The sequence below is a fragment of the Durio zibethinus genome, chromosome 16 (assembly GCF_047325235.1).
Source record: "Durio zibethinus cultivar Kanyao isolate XHJ-2024 chromosome 16, ASM4732523v1, whole genome shotgun sequence".
NCBI lineage: Eukaryota > Viridiplantae > Streptophyta > Magnoliopsida > Malvales > Malvaceae > Durio > Durio zibethinus.
In genome coordinates this window covers 18,356,534-18,382,958 of record NC_143177.1, presented here as the reverse complement: position 1 = coordinate 18,382,958, position 26,425 = coordinate 18,356,534, and the positions used below count along the sequence as shown (strand labels likewise).

Below are 26,425 nucleotides of genomic sequence, written 5' to 3'. Positions count from 1 at the left end.
TGGTATTTTGATAGTAAAATATTATAATTCATTGTAGGTTGCCATAAAGTTCGAATAGTGTTTTAAAGATACTAATTATTCGAACTTGATTATAAATAATAATATTTTAATATTATAGATTTATTTAAAAATTATTTGTTATGAAGATAATACTTAAATTAATTCATTCAGTGTTCTAATTTATAATTTTAGCTTTTATTTATTTTATATGGATTACTTTCATTTATTAATTTAATTTCTTTTAATAATATTTTTTAAAATCAATTTTAAATTTGAATTTAAAATTTAAAATTTAACTTAATAAACGAATATTTAATGAGTTTGAACAATAATGGGTTTTTTTTATATATTATGTGAGTTAGATTTAGATAATAAAATTAAAAATTATTTGAGTATTTATTGAATTCAAATATTTTAATAAATAAAAAAATTGGGATACTTAAAATTAACATATATCCTATTTTTTGTCATTCATAAAATTCGTAACACAATTTATAAAAGCAGGCTTCCCTGCTAGTTTTAAACCGAAGAAAAACAGGTTCTATTTCTTCTTCTGAAATCATCATAAGAATTAAATATTTTTATGATCTTTTGATTTAATATGTAATACAAAGATAATACGATTATTTAAAACGGTAAATTTTAGTATTCACTTTATTTTTGTTTAGCTATTATTTGAAATAAAAGTTTTCTCAAATTATTTTCGATTAGTTTGTACTCTGAAACAACTTGCTTATCAAACCATCGAACATATTTTATTAGTGATTGAGGTTATCTTTTAGTATGTCGGATTTAAAAACAAACTAAAGTGACATTTTTAATTGATATTTGATACTAGCATAGATGATTAGAAAATGATTGGGCCTACGAAAAAAGACAATGAGAGAATTATAAAATTAAGTACTTCATAAAAATATTTATTATTTGATTTTATAATAAAATAATTATTAAAAATATTTATAAGTAAAATTAGTAAAAAGTTAAAATTACATCTCAATATTTAAATGTACATATATTTTGATTAAATATATATGTAACGTATAATAATCATTTAAATTTTAAATTAATACCTATTAAACATTAAAGTGATAAAAATAATTTATATTTTTATTAATTTTATATGTTAAGTATCTTAATATCAATTAATAAAAATTTGTGAGATCATCTTTTAGTAAATTTTCCGTCAGACAAATGAACCAACGGTCCATATATATTAATCAAAAAGCTATTTATTTATTCCTTTTTAATTTTACTCTTGTTCAAGCTTCTTGTTGACCGTAGGGTTGAAGCAGCAGATAACGCCACCACTCTATTCTCTCTCTTGCAAACCCCTAACTCTCACTTCTTCAAGTCTCAATCTTCTCATTTTTTTTTTCTCTTACGATTCTTGTTTTTCTTCTAAAATTTTCTAATTTTCTTCAACAATGGGAGCTTCGTTGCCTCCGAAGGAAGCTAACCTCTTCAAACTCATTGTCGTAAGGCTTCGATTCTCTTTTCTCCCTCATTTTTGAGTTCGTATCTACGTATTTCTAGTTGGTATTTATACTTGTATTTTGCTTTCTTATTTTTTGTTTATTGGATCGCACTTCTTTTTTCTTTTTGTTCTTTGCTTGCAAAACCCTAGCTGGATACTGGTCTGTTTGCTTGCTGAGAAAATCGGTGGATATCAATTATGAATGCAAATTTGGACTAGATAAGCTTGTTTGTCAATTAGGTATTTGCTTTTGGGCAATTTTTCGTATAAATTAAATTCATTTTCTTTGTTCTGTTTAGCGATTGAAGCTTAATTAAGTTTATTGCTTTGCTTAATTTAGGTCAATGAATTCGATTTGTTGAAAAGCAACTTTAAAAAATTGAATTTTGCTTTGACCTTTTTTTTTTTTTTTTAAGTAAGGATGCTCGTTGTGCTTTCCTTTTGGTGATAATTCATTTGTATCATTACGGAGAAAATTAGAGAAATGAAAATAAAAGGGTTTGGTGACTCTTCCTACTTTAGTAATTTCTCTTGTATGTTGCCAATTTTTTAAAATAGGAATTTTGTTGGTTCCTAATGGGAAACAATTGTGGCATTTTGGCTTTGATGCACATAAGCATTCAAGACAATAACAAACTTTGTGAAACAATCTATTTAAGAATTTGATAAATTGACTGGGACAATTTTTAATGTAATTGTAGGCTTTGCTGGTTAAACTTGAATATTTATATATTTTAAGAACTTGTTCATATTAGATATAGAATAGCAACATTTGGATGTTTTCCACACGCTATTGAGAGTTTTCCCCCCTTCCCTCTTATTGCTTCTAATTTATAGTGAAAACTAGAGTTTTGACGGGTGAATTCTTACTCTATTTTAACTTCTATAGTAATGGACTCTTGACACAGTTTTTTTGCCTGATTTTTATGTAATTAATATTTATCTGTTATTATACTCTAGCTAATTCTCATAACTGAATTTTTATTGCTTTGGAGGTCCATGTGCTATTGCTAAAGCTCTTGTATAATTTATCATTGCAGAAATCATATGAAACTAAACAGTACAAGAAAGGACTAAAGGCTGCAGATGCAATACTGAAAAAGTTTCCTGACCATGGAGGTAGTTTAATTTTAAGCACTTATTTATTTATTTGTTTTTGGCTGAGAGGCACTTATTGTTTAGTGTTTATGTTTGCATGGTTCTTGTAAATGTACCTGTATAAAGATGCAAGAACTCTGAAACAAAAAGAACTTTACACTTTAGAGGAAAAAGGGGCTGTCACTAGATAGTTTATGTTGTTATCAAGGTTATTGGTTTCGATAATCCTTACAAGAATGCCTCTAAGTTTGACATGATTGTTTCTGTAGACTGTATGTCCCTTTCTCATGTCTTATGATTGATGTCAATTGCATTTTTGAAAGCACTAGCTGTATGGTGACTAGTCCATGATTTATGATGGTTCTAGAGATAAGTGGAACATTCTAGCAGTATCAATGTGGAGATATTCTCTATCAACTGAACATATTGCATTAATTTCGGGTTTATAACTACATTTTTAACCTATACAGTTCGAAATCTGCAATATTTGAATACCTTCTTCATCTTGGTTGGGTTTTGTGAATATTCATTAGTGTGCGGTATTGGTAGAGTGTAGTAGCATTTTGTTTAATGTATCCATCCTTTTAAATATGCAGTTTCCAAGCAATATTTTATACTATCTGGTAACTGTTTGTTTGTTGTGTTTGTATGTTGTCATATGGGCTTTTATTCATTATTGTCAGAAACATTGTCAATGAAGGGGTTAACCTTAAATTGCATGGATCGGAAAACTGAAGCTTATGAGCTTGTTCGGCTAGGTGTAAAGGTTATCTTATTTATTTTCTTTTGGTTGCTATAATGTCAAAGCAGTGTCACTTTTTCCTAACATTGTTTTCATGTTTGTGCCTTAATGTAGAATGATGTAAAAAGTCATGTTTGCTGGCACGCTTATGGTCTCCTCTATCGGTCAGATAGAGAATACAGGGAGGCTGTCAAATGCTATCACAACGCTTTGAGAATAGATCCAGACAACATTGAAATACTACAGGACTTGTCACTCTTGCAGGTATACCTTATTTACCTTCCTTCTCTATGATTTGTACATCTAGACTCAGTGTTAAATCTAAGATGTTTATCTGTTGTATGCTTAATGTTAAGTAAGAACACTTGCTTGTCATGGTATTTTTCGAACATTTAAAGGAGTTTCTCTGTATAAGATTTCTTGTAAGCTTTGTGGTTTGCCTAAAAGATTTTTCAGATTCCATTGTAGAATTTGAGAATCTTAAGTATTAGGGTACTTATAGGCAAGTCAATATTGCAACTAAAATAGTTTGGTGCCAACTTTTGTGCAACTGTAAGTTTTGTGGTAGTTGGTAAGGGCAGGTTCATTGTGGTAACTTAATATAACTGGATGAAAACACCAAGATCAGCTACATAGTTAGTAGTGAAGTGAAAATAAATTTTATGAAATTTGAAGCTGTTTAGTTGCTTGACGGAATCTACTAGTAGATGGATAGAAAAGGCATAATTATATTAAGATAGTAACAAAAGAGACGAAGATATATGGCTTAAAACAGAGGAATGGAATTTATGGAGATAACTCAACTAAAAGGGAGAGGCTGTATGAGACCATGAAAAAAATATCTTCTTAAACACTTAGAAAGTAGATGAGTCAGCTGGTTTTATAACTTTGAAAATTTAGATCATAGTTTTGGTAGAAACAATTTATGGCTTCAGGGGAAGGAAAAGGATATAACAGACATCATCTGATATTCTGGCAGCAGATTAATATGAGAGATGGTTCAGATTTAGTATCTTAATTGAAGGTTTTGTTTTGAGGCACACGCAAAAATAAAACATAAGTAATATAATCAGAAGCAACCAGTCTGATTTGATCCTTTCATTCTCATTATACTGTAACAAGCAACCACCTTGAATTGATAGTTTCTGGTCTATCACCACAGATCCTTTTTATCTCTCATTCTACTAGTTCCTTAATGGTTGAAAGTGTTTATAGAATGACAAGTAATATAATCAGAAGCAACCAGTCTGATTTGATCCTTTCATTCTCATTATCCTGTAAGAATCAACCACCTTGAATTGATACTTTCTGGTCTACCGCCACAGAACCTTTTTCTCTCTCATTCTACTAGTTCCTTAATGTTGAAGGTTTTAACATTAATGACCTTTGCAATTAGAAAGTGTTTATACTTTCTGGATCAGATCTGGTTCGGTTCTTCTCTTAATTTCATCTGCCCATGTGCCTTACTGCTCCAGAATAGTAACAAAAGTCGGTGTCTTTGATACTGAAATTGATGATTTTCATTTCTATTATTCTCCCTCGATGCTTTAGCGCTTGCCTTATTATGGATTCTTAACTCATGATTTCAGATGATTAAGTCATTTGTTGGCATTAACTTATTTGTGCCCCCCCCTTATTTGTGGTTTATATGCCTTGAAAAGTTAAAGGAAAAAGTATGAAGATGATGAGCATTTGTCTTTCTACTAAGATATGAAGTTTGAGAGAAATTTTTTGGATTTGATCATGGTTTTGTATTTTCTCATTGTCATGTTTCAGGTTGTATCAGAAATTATTACATTTATGTTTTATCTTTTGCATTGCAGGCACAAATGCGAGATTTGACAGGATTTGTTGATACAAGACAACAACTTTTGCATTTGAAACCAAATCATCGCATGAACTGGATTGGCTTTGCTGTAGCCCACCATTTAAACTCATAGTACTTGCCCTTTATTTTTTTCTTTAAAAAATTTGTTCCAATTCTTATGCTAACTTTCACCAATTTCTGTTGACTTTTATTTTGTGAAACATGTTTAGAGTGTTGTTATTGTTATTTATACTTGAAGGTCCAAATTGAAGGGCCTTTTGGTATTGAAAGTTGAAATATTTGTTGATATAATGAAAGCCTTTCTTTAAATTAAATGCGTAATCAGGACTTAATGTTTCTAATTGTATGATCAAATGGGTGCTAACATGGATGAAATTACTGTTGATTTTTAACACGTGGTTCATATTGTTTGTATGACTTTAACTAAACATCCAATAAGATATCAAACTTCTTTTATGACAATATATGGTGGGTGTAGAATGTGTTAAAGATGTTACTAATATGTATAGATAGGTGGGTAGATAGATAGGTACCCTACTATTCTAAGCTGGTTGCACTTGCATTTATGAAATTTGGTTGCAAATTAGCCTTTTACAAACAATGCCTAGTTAACTGCAGAGTTCTGTTGTTTTTGCTATAGTTTTATATGGAGACAATGATGATGCCATATTTTCATTTGGCTTTATATATGAATGAATTGAAGTTGTTGGCACAACAGTTACGAGGGTTTTTCCTTTTCTGTCCCTGTCTTAGCCAAGTAGTTCTAAGTGAATGAAGTCTTATTAATTTCATTCATCCTTTAGGTATTTATGCTGTATTCCTTTTTTTGGTTGATATTAGTGGTGCAAAAGCAGTTGAAATTTTGGAAGCATTTGAAGGGACATTAGAAGATGATTATCCACCAGATAATGAACGTTGTGAGCATGGTGAAATGCTTTTATATAAGGTATTGGTCATGTACTTCAACTCTTTTTTTTTTGCATGCATATGTATGTGGGATGTGGCTGTAATTTCACATGAGTTGACTTCATTATACAGACATTCAAAATTTTAGAATTTATACTAACATATAATGGGAGTGGCTGATTTGGTGTCACTTGTTAACCAGATGCCAACACAGTTAGTGAAATTATCCATAAACCAAATAAAGTAATTAAATATACAAAAATTAAAGATTTTTAATGCTTTTACCTTCTTTATAAATGGGGTCCCTTTTTTGAATTAATTCTAATTTTTTTCACATGCAATTAGAAAACCTACCCATTTCTTCTTAACTTCTTTTTTCCTTCTGCTTATTTTATTGCCAAAATCTCATCTACTTTCATGTACATGTTACACCCATTTTTTCTACTTGTGAAGTATGGCTTTGCATGATTCTGTGTGTATGGCTGATAAGTTAAATTAAATGATCTCCAAGTTTACTTTAATCTGAGATGGAGGACTAACTAGTGGCCTATAGTGGTATTTGGCATCTATAAGATATTTAATTCTTGATGTATTCATGTTAGAGAGAAATATGGCTTGTTCACTAATTGTTGGGCCTTCTACCAGTAATCATATCTGTGGTGTTTGTACTTAGCAGCTCTGAATCTTAATAATTGCTAATCTCCAATTATATGTTCTGTGGAACCATTTCGGAATTTTTGTTTCTGACATCGTAATAAATTAGTCTATCTTTCTTTTTGACTACTCTTTTTTGGTTTAACACCATTAACATGATTCGAAAACAGCTTAACCAATTGGACAAGTACCTACAAGCCTTAGCCCTTGCAGTAGCATTTATTTCTTTAATAATATATTGGCATAGAAATATGCATAACTACATTCATTATGCATAATGGATGCTGTACATCTAGACTAGTGGTGCCCCCTGCTGCTTTTCTGATGTTTATGAGGGTATGGTATTTTTCTCCAGATCTCTTTGCTAGAGGAATCTGGGTTTCTTGAGAGAGCACTTGAGGAATTGTATAAGAAAGAGCCAAAAATAGTACGTGTCAAATGTATAATGCCTGAATACTTTTAACATTAAAAATTTTGTAAGTTTTGAATTTTTGGACATTAAAATTCTAACCAATTCTATTATTCTAGGTTGATAAATTGACTTACAAAGAACAAGAGGTTTCTCTTCTGGTGAAACTTGGATGCCTAGAAGAAGGTGCCAATATTTACAAGGCTTTACTTACCATGAACCCTGACAATTACAGGTGAGTCTTATGCATTTGGTACTCTTTTGAAACACCTAGTTAAGCTCATTAATAAATCTTTCATAGCAAAGAATATTAGTCAACTCTTTCCTTTTATATAGCACTTCTTGAAGTTATAATTGACTTCTTTTTCTCAATGCCGTGGTGTATTATTATTGTAGGAAATGAAGAACAATTAATATTCTGAATAGTTTGTGTGTTTAAATATATTTTTGTTGGGCTAATAGGTTTTTCAATTCTTCTTGTAGTAACACCCAAATTCCTTTACCTATGTTAGAACTTTATGAAGGGTTAAAAGAATGGTAGAAATAGTCATTATTTTTTATGTTCTATTTTCGTTGGTGCTTTAAGCTTGAAACTAATCAGTGTGTATCCCTTATGTCACAAATTCAATCGTTTTTTAGTTTTAAATTTTGTTTCTTTAAGCTTTTGCTTATACTTGTGCGTGTTACATTTACATCATGGTATCTTTACATAAAATGAGGTTATTTTTATTTTTTTCATTCTTGGGATTGTTTTATATCTCTCTGTCCTGTCAAGCCCTTTGCTTAGCTCTTTTAGTAAAAAGAAGCATTATGCACCACCTCATATATAAATATAATTAAAAAGTAGCAAAGCAACTATGAGCAGAACTGTAATTCTATACTACTATATGTGTCAACAGTCTCTTGGGTGCTTTCTCAGATTGGGAAATGAGGAAAATTCTTTTACAGAACTGTTAACTTATGTCTCTTCACTCAGTATATGCCTATATATCGGCACAATTTATTGCTATTAGGTCTGATAAACCAGGAGCCAACCAACTTACAATTTTTGTATTTGTATATGTATATTTTTCAGATATTATGAAGGCTTGCAGAAATGCTTTGGCCTGTATTCTGAAAATGCCAAGTATTCCTCTGATGAATTTGATCGATTGGATGCATTATACAAATCACTTTCACAATAGTACACTTGGTCTTGTGCAGTTAAGGTGATGGATTTATGTTGTGCTTCTGTTTTCATTAGGAATTTATGATGGATGTTATCGATACATTCTGTTTATTGCAAAAACTCCCTAGTGGTGGAATGTGCTAGTCTAAACTGTTTTATTATGTCTTAACTGTTAGTCATATTAATTTCATTTTCTGTTTTGTATCTCTTTTTTTTTATTATTTTTTTTATGAGCTCCAAATGGTACCTTGGGATGTTCTGTTCATTATATTTACTCTGGATTTCTTCTCTCTCTCGCTCTCTCTCTTATTTATGGAATCACATGATGCAAATCCAACGAAAACCTTACTTTTCTGCAGAGCTGTCAAGCTTTCTCCCCTTTTCTAGAGAGAGGAAGGGTGGCTATTTTTACAAATACTCTTGTAGGGATCTTATTTTTCTTGATGGCTTGATAAGAAATTATGTGACAAAAATCTAGTGATGTGCTTCTACAACAGACACAATCCATTCAATAGCTTGTGATATTCTTAAATAATCTAGAAATAGATAGTTGTGGTATTATGCTGAAATACTTAATTGATGTCTTGATGTGACAATTGTAAGAACTCTAGGTGGTTAAAATTATGCTTTCATATGCTTCACCCTTAGAGATTTGACATGGACTTATATTAGAACTTTGTTTTCTCAATTTTTAAAGGATACCTCTTGATTTTCTGCAAGGAGACAAATTTTCTGAAGCAGCATTTAATTACATTAAGCCTCTTCTAACAAAGGTATATACATCCAATGAGATTTTTTTTTTTTTTTTTTTGTGTTAGTTTGACTGGTGTTTTTAGTTTGTTGGGTGAAATAATGATATATTTTCTTGGTGGTCTCAGGGGGTTCCATCTTTATTCTCAGACCTTTCTCCCTTGTATGATCACCCTGGAAAGGTAAGTTTTCTTACTTACATATTCTAAAAATAGAATTAAGTTTCTAAATATTGATTATTCTAAACTGCTTAGCAACTGGTTGGAGCTTGATTTCATTAGGATTGATTGCCTGCTTTGTTGACACTTACACAGGCAGACATATTGGAACAACTTATTCTTGAGTTGGAGCATTCAATTAGGACCACCGGCAGATACCCTGATAGCCAGTATATGCTTTAAAACCTTGTGTAATATTTTATTAAGTCTTAAAAGCAAATAAATGTTTAGATTTACTACTCTTTGAGGTAATATAGACTTCCAGCCCTTATGTGATATTCTAGTAAGTCTTAACAGTGTCTAAATGTTTAGATATTGGGTGTGGTCTGAGTGCATTTTTTTCTTTTACTGCTTATTGTTTGGTGAAGTCCTCAGTCATTTATGTGTTGTTATCTATTAAACAAGTACATAATGGTTGTCCCATATGGTTGCATGTGAAGTTTCTATATGTTTTTGTTTGTATGCTAATACACAAGCACGCATTTGGTATTATGCTGAGTCATTTCTTGCTTGTGTTTCATATTGAGTGCAGGACAGAGAAAGAGCCCCCTTCAACGCTTTTATGGATTTTATTCTTTTTGGCTCAGGCGGGTAATCATCAGGTTTCCTCACCCCGTGGGCCATGGCCTTTTCTTCTTTTCTTGCTATAAATGTTTGGTGCTTTCTTTGCATTTGAGTAACTTTGAATTTATTGATGCAGCATTATGATAGAAAAGGCCAATATGATGTTGCTCTTTCAAAAATTAATGAGGCCATAGAGCACACACCAACTGTAATTGATTTATACTCTGTCAAGGTTTGTTCTCGTCTTCAATCTTCAAATTTTTGCATTGGCTTCATCTGCTGGTTTTAGATTTTTGTTAGCTGGATTCTTTTATTTTATTTTTTGATCTTATATTTTGAAATCTTTTTGCCTGGTTTGTCTCGCATCTCACAAGGTATAGCAATACCTGAAAATCTTTCTAGATATTTCCTTGTAGTTGTCGTTCACTTGTAAGAGACTTATCACTTTCTATGATACTTATCACTTTCTATGACACTGACCTTGATTGAATATATTGTTTTGCACTAAATTGTGCAAAGTTTATATACATTCATTTAAAATGCATACTAGTTTTTCTTTGTGGACCTTAAGTCTTGATGGGCATTGGGCAGGCATATGACCTCCTTTCTTAGGTTTTAGGGTTTTTGGTACATGGCTATTGTTTCTTGATGAACCTTTTTACTATCTGTCATAACGTCTAGATCTGGGGATCTATCGCTAGACATTGACTTTTAGGAGTCGCCACCAATCTTTTTTATCTAGGTGCGATTGGCCACCTAAGGAATCTGTCCTTTCAGGGAACACCTAAGTTTAAGGGTCCCTAAAAGAATAGGTTCAGGTCTACTAACCAGAACAGGGTTCGGGAGTTCGATTACGTGTGAGGAAGGTTATAGCACCCTCACAACGTCCATCAAAAGATGGTACCAGCTTGAATTTGTGTTATCCAAAAGCCTTAAAATTTTACCAAGTAATTAATTATTGAAAATTATTCTCAATTGACTCTAATACTTTTAGCAGAAAATTGAGAAAATTCCCTCACCTTAGGAGTATGCAAGAAAAATTACTGTTTCACTTGCAGAGGTTCCGTCGTCGGATTAGTTAAAGAAAAATCAAAATAAAAAATCAAAATAGAAAGGAATGAAAGAATGATTTTTTTTTTTTGTGTAGGAAAAATTGATACTTTCAACTTTTTTCCAAAAATTATTTTTTTTGAAAATTTACTTTTAAGGAAAATTGATACTTTCAACTTTTCCCTAAAAATATATTTTTTGAAATTTATTTTTAAGGAAAATTGATACTTTCAACTTTTCCCAAAAATATTTTTTGGAAATTTATTTCTAAGAAAAATTGATACTTTCAACTTTTCCTCAAAAACCCTTTTTGAAATTTATTTTTAAGGAAAATTGATACTTTCAACTTTTCCCTAAAAATATTTTTTTTGGAATTTTTTATTTTTATTTAAAGAAAATAGAATAATAAAAAAAAATGAAAGTGAAAATAAATAAAAATAAAAAAACAAAATAAAAATAAAATAAAGATAAAAAGAATATTAAATAAACCTAATTTAATAAATAAATAAAATAAAAAAACAAATAAACAAATAAATGAAAAAAAAAAAAAACCTGGAGCGGCTCGGATCGAGGCTCGGCTCGGCTCGAGGAGCGGCTTGGGGAAGCTCGGCTTGGCTCGAAGGGGGCAGGCACGCGCGGGTCAGAATCGGGTCGACGCTCGGGTTTCGGCAAAACGCGCGGATCCTCTGATTAACTTAAAGCCAAAACGACGTCGTTTTGGGAGGGTATAAAAGGCAATCCCCTTCGTTTTTCGGTAGAACGCTCCTCCCCTCTCTCTCTCTTCTTCTCTTTTCCTCTCTTTTCTCTCTAAAAGCTGAAGAACACCGGTGCCGGATTCTGGAAAATGTCGTCGGAATCTGAAAATTTCGTCGGAAGTTGGTCGGAATATCATCGGTTTCTGGGAATATTCGTCGGAAACTGGGCAGGTTGCCGGAAACTTCAATGTTCGTCGGAATTGTTGCTGGAAAATTCAAATTTCGCCGGAATCTGAAAATTTCTCAGAAATTTCCAGAAAAATTTTTTGCCAAAAATTTCTAAAAAATTTTTCTCACTCCCAGAACACTTCTAAACTTTTCTTAGCTTCCTATACGCCTCCTTTTCTCTCAAATCAGTAGCTTTGCTTACTATTTTCTGTGTGTGTTTGCATCTGTTCCAGGGGTCTTTTATATAGGGATTGATCAGGAGTTCCTGATCAATCTCAATTCCTCCTTGGACGGGAATTCAATCTTTGAATCCAACTGGACTCTTCTGATTGAATTCCCATTCCCAGTGGGATTCTTCAACTTCAATCTCAGCCCTCCAAAAATAAAAATCAAATAAAAAAATAATAATAGATAATTAGAAAAGAATCAGATACGGATCAAGAAAAGAGAAAGAAAAAAAAATTATTAACAGATAATTAGGAATACAATAAGATAAACCAAAAAAAAATATTACAAGAAAAAGAGAAAAAAATAATAATAATAAAATAATAATAATATAATAATATATATATAACTATATAAATACATTACATATAAATATTAACAGAAAATAAATAAATAAATAAAGATATACATATATTAATATATAATAATAATAATAAATAATAAAATACATAAAATACAAAAAAAAAGAAAAAAAAATACAGGGTTACAATTGAATTGGGCCTTACCCATTTGGGCCAAGCCCAATTGATCTGGGCCTGGACCCAATTGGGTGTCTACAGCTGCCCCTCTTTGCACATTTTCTGTGAAACAGAAATTGCGCAAAGACGTAGACACCAAATCCAGATTCAACTCAACGTTGTCACTTTTTGTTTTTTATTTTTTTGACCAAAGCTCCTCTAAACAGAGGTTCAATGACTTTGAAAAATAAATTTCTCCTCTAAATAGAGGCACCACGACTTTGGAAAGTAAATTGCTCCTCTAAACAGAGGCATCACGACTTTTGAAAAGTAAATTGCTCCTCTAAACAGAGGTAACGGAACTTTGAAAGTAAATTGCTCCTCTAAACAGAGGCACCACGACTTTGAAAAAGTAAATTGCTCCTCTAAACAGAGGGACCACGACTTTGGAAAAGTAAATTGCTCCTCTAAACAGAGGCAACGGAACTTTGAAAAAATAAATTGCTCCTCTAAACAGAGGCACCACGACTTTGAAAAATAAATTGCTCCTCTAAACAGAGGCACCACGACTTTTGAAAATAAATTGCTCCTTGACAATCATGTCCAAAGGAGTTGAGAATTGTGTTTGAAGGAATTTCAGGAGATTATGCCCAAAGCTCTTATAAATCGATCATGATATCAAAAGACATCCTATTTCAAGGATTAGGAACTTACCTGACAAGTTTTTTCTCAAACTTGCAAAGTCTTTTCATATCTGTCTTCTCCATGTGGGATGTTGGAACACCCTTGCTTCTTGGATTTATACACTATACTTTCCTGAAAGTAGTGTATGCTATGCAAATGCATATGAATTTCAATGCATGTTATGCAGATGTTGGCCAATTAATTCCTATTCAATGTATGGTACTCAAATTTCTCAAGCTCTTTTCTTAGGCATCAAGCCCTTCTATTCTTCAGAGATCCAATTACACTGCTCTTCTAAGATTGAACCAGTGTAGCTCTCAATTGTCTTTTTCACTCACATTCTTCCTTGTTCAATTTCTCAATACTTTGGAATAAGCTTCATCAATCGATCATCATTTGACCATCATTCAATGAATTTCTCAGCACTAACAAATTTCAAAACAAGTTTCATCCACCATCACTGGGTCATTACTCATAGGTGTCTCAGCATTAACCTTTCCAAAACAGATTTTGTCCTCATCATTCAATCACAACTTACAAGTCATATCGACCAATTCATCCTTGTACTCATCACTTGATTGTATCACTGCTCCATTATATTCTTCATTTGATCACATCATATATCTTTTCAAATCATCTTAGATTTCTTTTCAAATGAATGCAAGACTCTTTTAAGCACATATTCATTCATTCATTATCATTTCAATTCTTGACAAATACAATGCAATCAAGCATTTTTCTCAATTCATTCTAAGGGTGTAATGATAAGAGAACACAAAGTGAATTATGGTAAAGATAATCAATGAAGATCTGTTTTGGTACAAAGCAAATGGGAAAGGAAATGAATTGGATACATGTCTTTGGGATGGATGGTATGTCCAAATGATGAATATTCAAACAATTCTCAACATTAATCTAGGATTCTTTTTCAAAAACTCATTCCATTTGAAGCATCTTGAGCTTGGCAAACTTTGCCCTAGTCTTTGAGGGATCTTCAGATGTCTTTGATCTTCCATTCATGTGAGCCATTTGACCTGGATCTTTTTCTATCAACCTTTCAGGTTTTCAATTTGGATCTCTCTTTTTCATTTTCTCATTTCTTTCTTCTTTTTTTTTTTTATTTTATTTTTTTTCATCATCTCTTTTTCCTCATTTTTCATCTATTGTTGATATCCTTCATACATCAAACTTTAGAGTAATGTAGCATGATTCCATTGCTTCATCATAAGCATACCTTCGCTCAACATATGATCATTCAAATTGAGTATTCACACTTGATCTAAATGGACTTTTCAAGATTGTAATGTAGGCCAAGGTGAAGGGTCATAAAAAAATGGATATAATAGGCTCAAAACATATATTAAAAAGGTTCAAGACCGAAGGATCATTTGATGCCGCTTGGCATTTTGCCCCCACATCATTTCACTACTTTTCTCTTTCCTCACACAAAGGATTCTCATTACTTTGCCCCAAGTCATGTGTGGCATTTTTTTATTTAATTTTCTTTTTTTTTGAGACCTTTTGTGAAAATTTTTTTTTTTTTTTCAAAAATTACCCCCCAATGTAGAGGGTGATCCTTGGTTAGGGTTCTTTAGAAAGAAAAAAAAAATGATAGGCTCAAAGGGGTAATAATAAATGGTTTTTTCAAATGGTAAAAGAAAAATGGTCATTTTTCATCTCAATTGTGAATACCTTTCTTGAACATCATCTATTGAACAAAGCTCATGAACTTGTATAAAAGATTACACATCTTCAAGACATTTATTTCACCTCCGGTAACAGCTTATTTTTGCTCGAATCATCTTCTCATATTAATATGGATGAGTTCTCAAAATTAAATCCCAGAATCATTGTTATCATTGTCTAAATATTCATCATCTGAAATTTAAGAATGGGAATGTAAAGTTATGAAAGGTAACAGAGCATGGAGTAATGGTTAAGTGAAAGAGAAAAATGTAATGAAATGCATTGACTTGCCTTTATTAAGATGATAACAAGTGAAGTCATATTGCAAAAAAAGAAATCTAACATTACTTGAAAAGAAATCGTAAAATGATAAAAAACTTCAACCAGCCTTATCTCCATTAAAAATTAGCCCTCTATACGATTAGGTGAAGAAATCCCCATTGACATCTTGCCCCTCAATTCATTGTGACTCTTCGGCCCCTTTTTGTTCTTGACCTTCACTCAAAACGCTGACATTAGGTGTTGTTGCTTTTTCTTGATCAAAACTTACCATTCCATCATTGATCAATCGTTGCACCTTATACTTTAAAGCAGTGCAATTTTTAGTAGAATGGCTAGTAATTCCATAGTGGTAGTCACAGCGGGCTGTAGGATCATACCACTTTGGATAGGGTGGTTTAAGCAGTTCCACATGGTTGGGGGCAATCAAGTGGCTATTATAGAGTTCTCGATATAACTCTGTATAAGTCATAGGGATTGGATCAAATATAGGTTTTTCTCGAGTAGTCCGTTGTTCTCGTGAGCCACTTGCTGGGTTAGTAGGGCGAACTTGAGTTCTTACAGGAGCTTGAATGTTAAGGCGGTAAGTGGATGAATAAGATGGTTGTGGAGCTAACTGGTATGGGTAGGATGAGGCATTATTCGCAGCAGGATAGTATGAAGAGTAACCTTGGGATGGATAGGGTTGATAACCCCTGAATTGTTGTCTATCAAAGCTCACAGCTTCAGCTTCAGCTTCTTTCTTTTTTGATGCCTTCTTGGTTTCTCCTCCTTTCAACTTGCCATTTTTTATGGCACTTTCAATAATTTCTCCAGAGATCACCATGTCGGCAAAATTCTTAGTTGCATTCCCTATCATCTTTTCATAATAGGGAGGCTTCAAAGTACTGACAAATAACACTGTAGTTTTTTTCTCAGTCAAAGGAGGTTGTACTTGAGAAGCAATATCCCTCCACCTCTGGGCATACTCTTTAAAAGACTCATTTGACTTTTTCTCTAGATTTTGTAAAGATAAACGATCAGGGGCCAAATCGATGTGTCGATATTGACTGATGAAGTCATGAGCCATATTGCTCCAAGAGCGAATGTGGGTCCTATTCAACTGAACATACCACCTGGCAGCAGAACCAGTAAGGCTATCCTGGAAGACATGCATCAAGAGTTTTTCATCATGTGCATGAGCTGCCATCTTTCTGCAATACATGGTGATGTGGGTTTTGGGGCACTTTGTACCGTCATATTTTTCAAACTTCGGTACTTTGAACTTATGGGGGATAATCACATCAGGAACTAGGGAGAGCCCAGCAGCATCAACTGACCCATAACAGCTAAATCCTTTCACAGCCCGTAGCCTCTGCTCTAGCATGCTAATTTTAGAGCTTTCCTCAGCTTCCACCTTTATCTTTCCCTTCTCCTTCTCTTCTAGATCAGGAATTGGTTCTGCTGCCTTTTCAGTGAAGACAGGATTTATATAGCTATTATACTGTCCTGGGTTGAAAGCTGATGGCATTCCAGGATGTGCGAAATGTTGTGGCGGGACCTCTTGAGCAGACTGGGCCTGAGGTGGACCAAAACGTGGAGGGTACAAAGGGTCAGCCACTTCTTGTAATGGGAAAACTTGTTGGCTTGTATTTTCTGCAACTCCTTTTCCTTTATTCATGTTATTAAGAGCCTCCAGAATCTTGTTTAGTTCACTTTCAATCTTTTCCTGAGCTTTTTCTAGCTTTTCAAATCTATGAGAACTTTCTTCCTCCATTTGCCTTGCTCTGGACCTTGTGTTGTATGGATGAGCAGGGTTTTCGCTAGATGGAGCTATCCTGGAACCTTGAGTACCATACTTATGATTAGAAATGTTATGCTATGCTTTATGTATGGTGCTCAAATGAAATGCACATTTTTCTAAATGAAATCTAATATGAAATGGATGCAAATGATTGTGTTAAAACATGGTCATGAAAATAATGCAGATGCATAAAATCAGACAAACAATACAGTTAGTTTCATGGATGAGATGAAAATGATGCTGATGCATAATGTTACATATGGTAATGAAAATGATACACAAAGTTAAACAATCAAAATGATTAGATAAACACCTTTTTTTGTGTCCTAATTTTAGGGTATATCTATCATTAGGTAGAAAGAGCTCTATCCTAGGTGTAGGCACTCTTAAAGTTCACTACATGCGGTTTTAAGGTCAGAGTCTAAAGGTCCTCAAATTGCTCCTTACATCCCTGTCCATCACAGACTAGTAAGGCATCATAATCCTCACCCATTACAGGCTACAAGCGGAAGAGGTTCAATTTGAGTGGGAGTATTTCGCTAGCCACTACGGAGGCATTAGACCTCACGAAAGCAATAGGTACTTTACTCCCTCCTAGAGGGACGGAGCTCGGGTGTAGAGCTCATGTTATGCATATGCACATGAATGACATAATTAACCAAGCAAATACACATAAATGAATAATAACACATATATACAAGAAGGGTTCAATTTTATTTAGCTTTTGGATAACATAAATTATTTGCTGGCCTGACTCTCAAGGTCCCCAGCGGAGTCGCCAAGCTGTCATAACGTCTAGATCCGGGGATCTATCGCTAGACATTGACTTTTAGGAGTCGCCACCAATCTTTTTTATCTAGGTGCGATTGGCCACCTAAGGAATCTGTCCTTTCAGGGAACACCTAAGTTTAAGGGTCCCTAAAAGAATAGGTTCAGGTCTACTAACCAGAACAGGGTTCGGGAGTTCGATTACGTGTGAGGAAGGTTATAGCACCCTCACAACGCCCATCAAAAGATGGTACCAGCTTGAATTTGTGTTATCCAAAAGCCTTAAAATTTTACCAAGTAATTAATTATTGAAAATTATTCTCAATTGACTCTAATACTTTTAGCAGAAAATTGAGAAAATTCCCTCACCTTAGGAGTATGCAAGAAAAACTACTGTTTCACTTGCAGAGACTCCGTCATCGGATTAGTTAAAGAAAAATCAAAATAAAAAATCAAAATAGAAAGGAATGAAAGAATGATTTTTTTTTTGTGTAGGGAAAATTGATACTTTCAACTTTTCCCCAAAAATTATTTTTTTTGAAAATTTACTTTTAAAGAAAAATTGATACTTTCAACTTTTCCCTAAAAATATATTTTTTGAAATTTATTTTTAAGGAAAATTGATACTTTCAACTTTTCCCTAAAAATATATTTTTTGAAATTTATTTTTAAGGAAAATTGATACTTTCAACTTTTTTCAAAAATATTTTCTGAAAATTTATTTCTAAGGAAAATTGATACTTTCAACTTTTCCTCAAAAACCCTTTTTGAAATTTATTTTTAAGGAAAATTGATACTTTCAATTTTTCCCTAAAAATATTTTTTTTGGAATTTTTTATTTTTATTTAAAGAAAATAGAATAATAAAAAAAAATGAAAGTGAAAATAAATAAAAATAAAAAAACAAAATAAAAATAAAATAAAGATAAAAAGAATATTAAATAAACCTAATCTAATAAATAAAAAAAATAAAAAAACAAATAAACAAATAAATGAAAAAAAAAAAAACCTGGAGCGGCTCGGATCTCGGCTCGGCTCAAGGAAGAGAAAACGGCTCGAGGAGCGGCTTGGGGAAGCTCGGCTTGGCTCGAAGGGGGTAGGCACGCGCGGGTCAGAATCGGGTCGACGCTCGGGTTTCGGCAAAACGCGCGGATCCTCTGATTAACTTAAAGCCAAAACGACGTCGTTTTGGGAGGGTATAAAAGGCAATCCCCTTCGTTTTTCGGCAGAACGCTCCTCCCCTCTCTCTCTCTTCTTCCCTTTTCCTCTCCCTTCTCTCTAAAAGCTGAAGAACACCGGTGTCGGATTCTGGAAAATGTCGTCGGAATCTGGAAATTTCTCCGGAAGTTGGTCGGAATATCACCGGTTTCTGGGAATATTCGTCGAAAACTGGGTAGGTTGCCGGAAACTTCAATGTTCGCCGGAATTGTTGTTGGAAAATTCAAATTTTGCCGGAATTTTCGCTGGAATCTGGAAATTTCTCAGAAATTTCCAGAAAAATTTTTCGCCAAAAATTCTAAAAAATTTTTCTCACTCCCAGAACACTCTTAAACTTTTCTTAGCTTCCTATACGCCTTCTTTTCTCTCAAATCAGTAGCTTTGCTTACTATTTTCTGTGTGTTTGCATCTGTTCCAGGGGTCCTTTATATAGGGATTGATCAGGAGTTCCTGATCAATCCCAATTCCTCCTTGGACGGGAATTCAATCTTTGAATCCAACTGGACTCTTCTGATTGAATTCCCATTCCCAGTGGGATTCTTCAACTTCAATCTCAGCCCTCCAAAAATAAAAATCAAATAAAAAAATAATAATAGATAATTAGAAAAGAATCAGATACGGATCAAGAAAAGAGAAAGAAAAAAAAAATTATTAACAGATAATTAGGAATACAATAAGATAAACCAAAAAAAAATATTACAAGAAAAAGAGAAAAAAAAAATAATAATAAAATAATAATAATATAATAATATATATATAACTATATAAATACAATACATATAAATATTAACAGAAAATAAATAAATAAAGATATACATATATTAATATATAATAATAATAATAATAAATAATAAAATACATAAAATACAAAAGAAGAAGAAAAAAAAAAATACAGGGTTACAATTGAATTGGGTCTTACCCATTTGGGCCAAGCCCAATTGATCTGGGCCTAGACCCAATTGGGTGTCTACACTATCTTTTGGAGAAATATTATTTACTTCTCTTTGGTGACAGAGTCGGATACTGAAACGTGCTGGTGATTTGGTAGCTGCAGCTTCATTGGCAGATGAAGCTCGGTGTATGGATCTCGCAGACCGTTATATAAACAGTGAATCTGTGAAGCGAATGTTGCAGGCTGATCAGGTTCTAAAGCTCCCCCCTTCATCTTTTATCATAGTTAATATTTGTCACTGTAAATTTCTTTCAGTATTACTGTACTGTTCACAAACTTTTTCCACTCTTGAAGGTGGCTTTGGCAGAAAAAACTGCTATTTTGTTCACAAAAGATGGGGACCAGCACAACAACCTTCATGACATGCAGTGCATGTGGTCTGTTTTTGTTTATTACCTTCGACATGTTGTTGTCTCTAATTATAATTTGGGTGCACCTACTAAGTGTTATCCATCTTTTGAGGTATGAACTTGCTTCTGGTGAAAGTTACTTTCGACAAGGTGATCTTGGACGGGCCCTGAAGAAATTTTTAGCTGTGGAGAAGCACTATGCTGATATTGCTGAAGATCAATTTGATTTCCATTCTTATTGTTTGCAGAAAATGGCACTCTGTGCATATGTTGAAATGCTAGAATTTCAAGATCGGTTGCATTCACATGCTTATTTTCACAAAGCAGCAGCTGGTGCCATCAGGTGAACATTTTTGTTAGGATCTGCAAGCTTTTCAATGATTTGCAATAGACTTATTCCGTTTGGTTGTGGCCTGTACGTGAAAAATGCTATGTAATCTCTGTGGTCTACTTGTCTGGGTGCTTTTAGCTTCTGTCACCTATTGTTGATCAACACATGCATGTGATGCTTCACTTTGGATTAGATTTTCTTTGCCTCCCTCTTTTTCCTTTTGTCTTTTGGGGAATGGGGGATTATTGCATACATATATATTGCATTAATCATATGTTGCAATGATGTGTTGTCTGAACCTTGCTTTCAAAGCATGAAAAACTTCCTAAAGGTAACTGTTGTTCATTACTTACCCTTGTACAACCATTCATTTGTTAATTAGACACTCCCATTATGATATCCAGTCTAATTCAAGACTCTTCTAGCAGCCCCTCCATTAATAGGGGAGGGGCTATCTGATTCCCTTCCACTACTCTAGTTTTTCCTTGAATCTTGGATGTACGGATTTACAACATTTTTCAAGACAAAACCTCGCTAAGTTTATAATCAAGAAAGTATCAAGATTCCTTTTCTTACATTTGTTTTTGCTAGAAAAAATTTTTCGAGTTATATGAGCAAAACAGAATATAGGGTTCCAAGTTTTTTGTTGATCAAGCAACAACCTGATTTGAACTAGAGAATAAGGGATTTGCAGTCCCTCGCCTTACTGGTTGGCCATGTCACCAAAGGTTAGAAACAAAAAAAATGAGAGTATCCCCTTTTTAGTTATAGATTGGAACCATACCTTCAATTAGTTATAGTATCTCAAGTAAAAAATTAGTATTGTTCCTTTTTTCAATAAAAAAAAATTCCTTAATTTGATTTATATTATATTATAATAATATAACAACAATTATGATTCTATGTAAACCCCAGAACAAAAGTTATTACACAGCTATAGTTATCTAATAATGTATTTCATCTATCTAGATATGATGTCCATAGGGAATTAGCAAAAATTTATCATGCTTCAATTTTTCATTGAATAGATTAAAATTAAAGAAAAATAGAATTTTGCATAGAGCACGTTGTGTGTTTTCTCCACTAGAGTTCTATAATGGAATAAAAAAAGGAAAAGAATATAAATAGAAATGCTATATCTGCGCATGTTTAATAAATACAAGCCTCTTTTCGTGCATACTTCAATCATATTCTAAATATTCTACTAAAAAATAAAAAACTAAAAAGTTGGTGAAATGTCTCTCTGTAAATCATTTTTTGAACAATGGAATCTATGGAAAAGTTAAGTTCTAGAAAAATCAACTCTCTCCCTATATATATTTTATGATTATTTTCTCTTTATCTAAATGAATAGATAAAATTAGGAATTCATTTTATTTTTCTAGTATTCAATTGGATTGGAATATGTAATATCATAATAATGGTAGCAATGGAATTATTATTATTATTATTATTATAATGGTAGCAATGGAATTATTATTATTATTATTATTATTATTATTATTATTATTATTGATATTCTATACAAAACTCCATTCGGCTAAATGGCTATCATATTGACTATCCTAAGGCCTTTTTTTGTAACTGATAGATTCATAAGTTTTTCCTTAATTCACTTTTACATGGATTATTGAAAATTAAAAGTATATCTAAATGAAATATCTAATAAATTGACTAATTCAAAATTTTCAAATTAGCGGTTTTTTTATTCCTGAATATCCAACTCACTAATTAATTCTTTATAGTGTATTTTATTTTTCTTTGATAAATAAGATAGTAGCCATCGATGTTTTCCTACAATTTTACATAGACCGTTTTGAGGTAAATAATCTTTTTTGTGCAATTCCTAATTTGAGGTAAATCTTTTTATCTTATTTGTGAAACTAATTAGTTGAAATTCAATGGACTCCTTGTTTTCTTTTTTCTCCCCTTGAAAATGAACTGAGATCCATGAATGAATTTTTTTATCATAAAACAAAATTTTCTCTCTTCTTTTTGAATGTGAATTTTAATAATGAGTAATAATAATACTAGTCATTTTGATATGCACAATGATTTTAAGTTCGTTATGAACTTTATGATTTTTTCAAATAATGTTAATCAATCTGTTTTTCAATTTCATTTGTATAGGAATACAAAAGAGAGTTTTAGAGTTCAAATAAGAGGCTGTTGTTGATTCATTTGTTGATCTAATTGATATGTATGTGATTAAATTAGTATTATGTATCAGAATGCTATGTAAGACAATCCTTGTGCCCCGTCTCTTTGTTTTATATACCTGATGGACCAAATACATAATATATAGGAAAATGTACCATTAACGAATTTTCAACTGTGGATACATGTCTATCCTTACCATATAGAAACAAATGCTATTAATAAGCCAATTATGTTATACTATAAAGCAGTTTTTTTTTTTGTGGCTTTACACATACCTTAGTTGCAATAACTCCTCTTGCCCTGGTAGGAGGTCTGAAGTTCAAATGCTCTCCCACAAATTATTAACTATTAAAAGAAGATGCAAATATTTGGATCTGCTTAAAAAATTTGTTTTCAAATGATGCTCAAGTCAAATTTAATTTAACAAGTATTCTAGATTATAGTTTCTGATTTTTATAAGGTTATATACTTGTTTCATACTTAGGATGGTGTTTTATGTTGTACGTAGGGGATTCTTATTATGTTGAGACCTTGTGGTATATGCCAAACAGGATAAAAATTTTGCTTGGTAGTCTCAATTTGCTTTCGTTATATCTTTTGTAAGTTCATATTCTTGTGATGTTATTACTGAAAGGATTAAATGTTCCTTGCAGGCATATTGAAATTTGAGATTGTGGCTTTTTAAATGATAGGAAGGCGGCGCCTGGGATTTCTGTTGGGTTAAGGATGGAGAATTGCATGTTACTGTACCAAAATTTATTTGTTGATTATAGCTTTTTATATTGATCTTATTGATTTGATGGTGAAATGGAATGGGATGATATAGTGACAGGCCATGCAACAATTAAGTAATAGTTTTTGTGATTGATCCATTGTCCCATTTCTATGTTGGTGTTTCTTTCTCTGAAACTCTTGGCTTGAAACTGGTGATTACTTCAATTTTGAACCTTTTCTTTCTGCATTGTGATAATTATTGGATTTTGAAGTGCAAATGCTATCTAAAGTTGTTTGATTCTCCTTTGAACTCACTGGCTGAAGAAGAGGATGACACATCAAAGACTCCTTCTCAGAAAAAGAAAATGAAGAAGCAGAGGAAGGCGGAACGAGCTAAGAAAGTATATCAGCTTGTTTTGGTGATTCTTGGCTAACACTCTCTTTGATGATTTCATTCTGATGCCGTGTATTATTTTAGGAGGCAGAGGAGAAAAATGAAGAATCAAGTTCTAGTGGCATCTCTAAGTCTGGGAAACGACATGTTAAACCTGTAGATCCTTATCCTTTTGGAGAAAAATTATTGAAGGTTACCTATTATTATCTTTTCCCTGTGCTTTAGATTCCTGATTAAAGTCCTCGTGCTGTAAAAATGTGTTACGCTAATGCCTATTAAGCTAAGACTGTTTAATCTGTATTTTTTTTTTCAGACAGTGTATCCCTTTTCAGAAGCAACAAAGTACTTGAAGTTGCTTCAGAAGAACTCACCTGATTCTTTGGAGACGCACTTACTTTCTTTTGAAGTAAATATGAGAAGGCAGAAGATTTTGCTTGCCTTTCAGGTTATATTTTCCAAGAATTGAACATGAGATGTGTTTCTTGTTCTTTTTGTGTTTGGTCAACTAGAACTGATATTTAATTGTCAGCTAGTGGTTTGTGAGGAAGCCCCTTCTCTTGTTTTCTCCTCTCTTTTTTCACTTGCTGCCTGTGGATATGTTCTTGAAATAAAGAAACTGTACCTTTTAACCAAACATCCTTTTCTTATTACTCTACTCACTCAATGAATTTATGTGTGAATTAGATAGTTTGCACGGCATATCTTTGAGTTGTAGAACAATGGTTTTGTGCAGTAGTACTTTTACTATTTCATGAGCTCATATTAGTACGTTTGTCTTGGTTTTATTTTGTTTTCTTGAAGGCTGTAAAGCAACTGCTAAGGCTGGATGCTGAGAATCCAGATTCACATCGCTGCTTGGTATGTAACATCTGCCCTACCATATTTGTGCACTGCCATGCACAACTGCATTCTTTTCTGTTCTTAGATACAAAGATCATGTAATCTTTACGATGCTTATTTGAATTTAATCTAATGCAGATTAAATTTTTCCATAAATTGGGCTCAATGCCTGCTCCATTAACTGATGCTGAAAAACTTGTTTGGAGTGTCTTAGAAGCTGAGCGTCCATCCATCAGGTTCTCTTTGAAATGGCTTTATGATAGCTATTGCCCCTACTAGAATTTTGTTGTGTTACTGTTACTATTATTATTTTGATTCCTGATGCATTAAATCCCTTTATTTTCTCTTTCCGCAGTCAATTGCAGGAGAAAACTCTTAGTGAGGTGAACAAAGTTTTCCTTGGTAAACATGAAGGTATTACGACCTTTACATAACATGATGCATTTTAGGTTCCTTGAGGTAGGTTGTATAATCATGCAAATTTCACTTTTTGGTTCTGCAGAATCTTTGATGCATATAGTGGCAGTTGCAGAAATGTTATATACCTTGGAGCAGACCAAGAAACTTGAGGCTGTTAAGTTAATTGAAGATTCATGCAATAAAGTCATGCCAATGTAATGCCCTTAGTGTACATTAAAATTTTTGCTGTTTGATGTCGATTCCATGCCTTGCAACTTACTCTTGAGATTAATTGTTTCTTTCTCTTTTGCTTGTCCAGGAATGGGGCACTTGGACCAGTACTGGTGTGGAAACTCAAGGACTGTATTGCAGTCCATAAACTCTTAGAAAAGGTTCTTATTGACCAAGATGCTGCTTTGAGTAAGTATAATTCTCCACATAAATTGATGCTGACTAGAAATTTGGCTTTGACTCCATTAACAACTAATGAAATTAATTACTGTTGTTTGTTTAGAAAGTATTTTAGTAAGAATATTAATGGTATTGAAATTTTGATATACTGTTAATTGAATATTATAGATTAGATGCCTAAAAATAAAACATTAAATTAGGAATTTTAAATTTATGGTTTCAACATCATTCAGTGACTTTTTTGAGATGTATCTCACGAGTTCTGATTGCTTGGTTTTTGTTATTATGATGCTTAATCTTTGAAAGTTGGATGCTGTGATTATTATTGGCATTTTAAAGAAAGGTGGACTTTCATGATAATAATTTTCTCACTTTCTTATTGATGTTTATTTAATTGAAGTTGCAAGCTATGTGACAAAATTATTCAAGAAATGATTGTTTATTCTTTCATTAGGCCCTCTTTATTGATAGCTTATTAGACAATTGAAGTAAAATTATGTAGACAATTTGAAAGAGTGCTTTGCAGCAGGCGGAAAAAAGGAGCGTCTTGAAGTTGTGCAGGCCATGACAATGCTTTCTTCTGTTGCTTTGAGATCAAAATTTTCGCTGCCTTTCTAATCGTGAAATGCATTCCTTTGCAAATGTGTATAATTTATCTGCATTTATGATTTTAGGGTTGAAATATATATATATATATATATATATATATTCTTTTAATTTGCTCAGCATTTGGTTGAGATCTTTAGAGATATCTGGCTCCATGGTTTTGCCCCAAAATTTGAGGTGCTATAGAAAATTTTTGGGTACTGCTGAAGAAATCTTCTGGTCAGCATGGGAAGAACACTGTTTTAGGGCCAATCTTTGCCTTTGGAGCATGTTGTACTTCGCCCCTTTTATTAGTTGCCATTTATAAACAGTACATAATGTGGAGAATTTTGCTACAGAGCTGACAAGAGTGGCTATCAAAAATTCCCAGTTTTGTTGTTCTAA

At 32.7% G+C, this 26,425-nt stretch overlaps 1 pseudogene across 1 annotated transcript; it reads left to right on the top strand.

Moving 5' to 3' along the window:
- Nucleotides 1-1,250: 1,250 nt before the first annotated feature.
- On the top strand, nucleotides 1,251-26,425 carry LOC111289185 (N-terminal acetyltransferase A complex auxiliary subunit NAA15-like; annotated as a pseudogene). Its single transcript, XR_016328629.1, has 26 exons — nucleotides 1,251-1,475; nucleotides 2,515-2,593; nucleotides 3,256-3,338; nucleotides 3,429-3,578; nucleotides 5,138-5,253; nucleotides 5,983-6,088; nucleotides 7,058-7,129; nucleotides 7,231-7,346; nucleotides 8,187-8,317; nucleotides 8,973-9,052; nucleotides 9,158-9,211; nucleotides 9,344-9,417; nucleotides 9,780-9,849; nucleotides 9,948-10,043; nucleotides 19,899-20,027; nucleotides 20,131-20,213; nucleotides 20,299-20,529; nucleotides 23,669-23,792; nucleotides 23,870-23,977; nucleotides 24,099-24,230; nucleotides 24,587-24,643; nucleotides 24,764-24,861; nucleotides 24,981-25,039; nucleotides 25,128-25,239; nucleotides 25,344-25,444; nucleotides 25,938-26,425. The product of XR_016328629.1 is annotated as an N-terminal acetyltransferase A complex auxiliary subunit NAA15-like (transcript).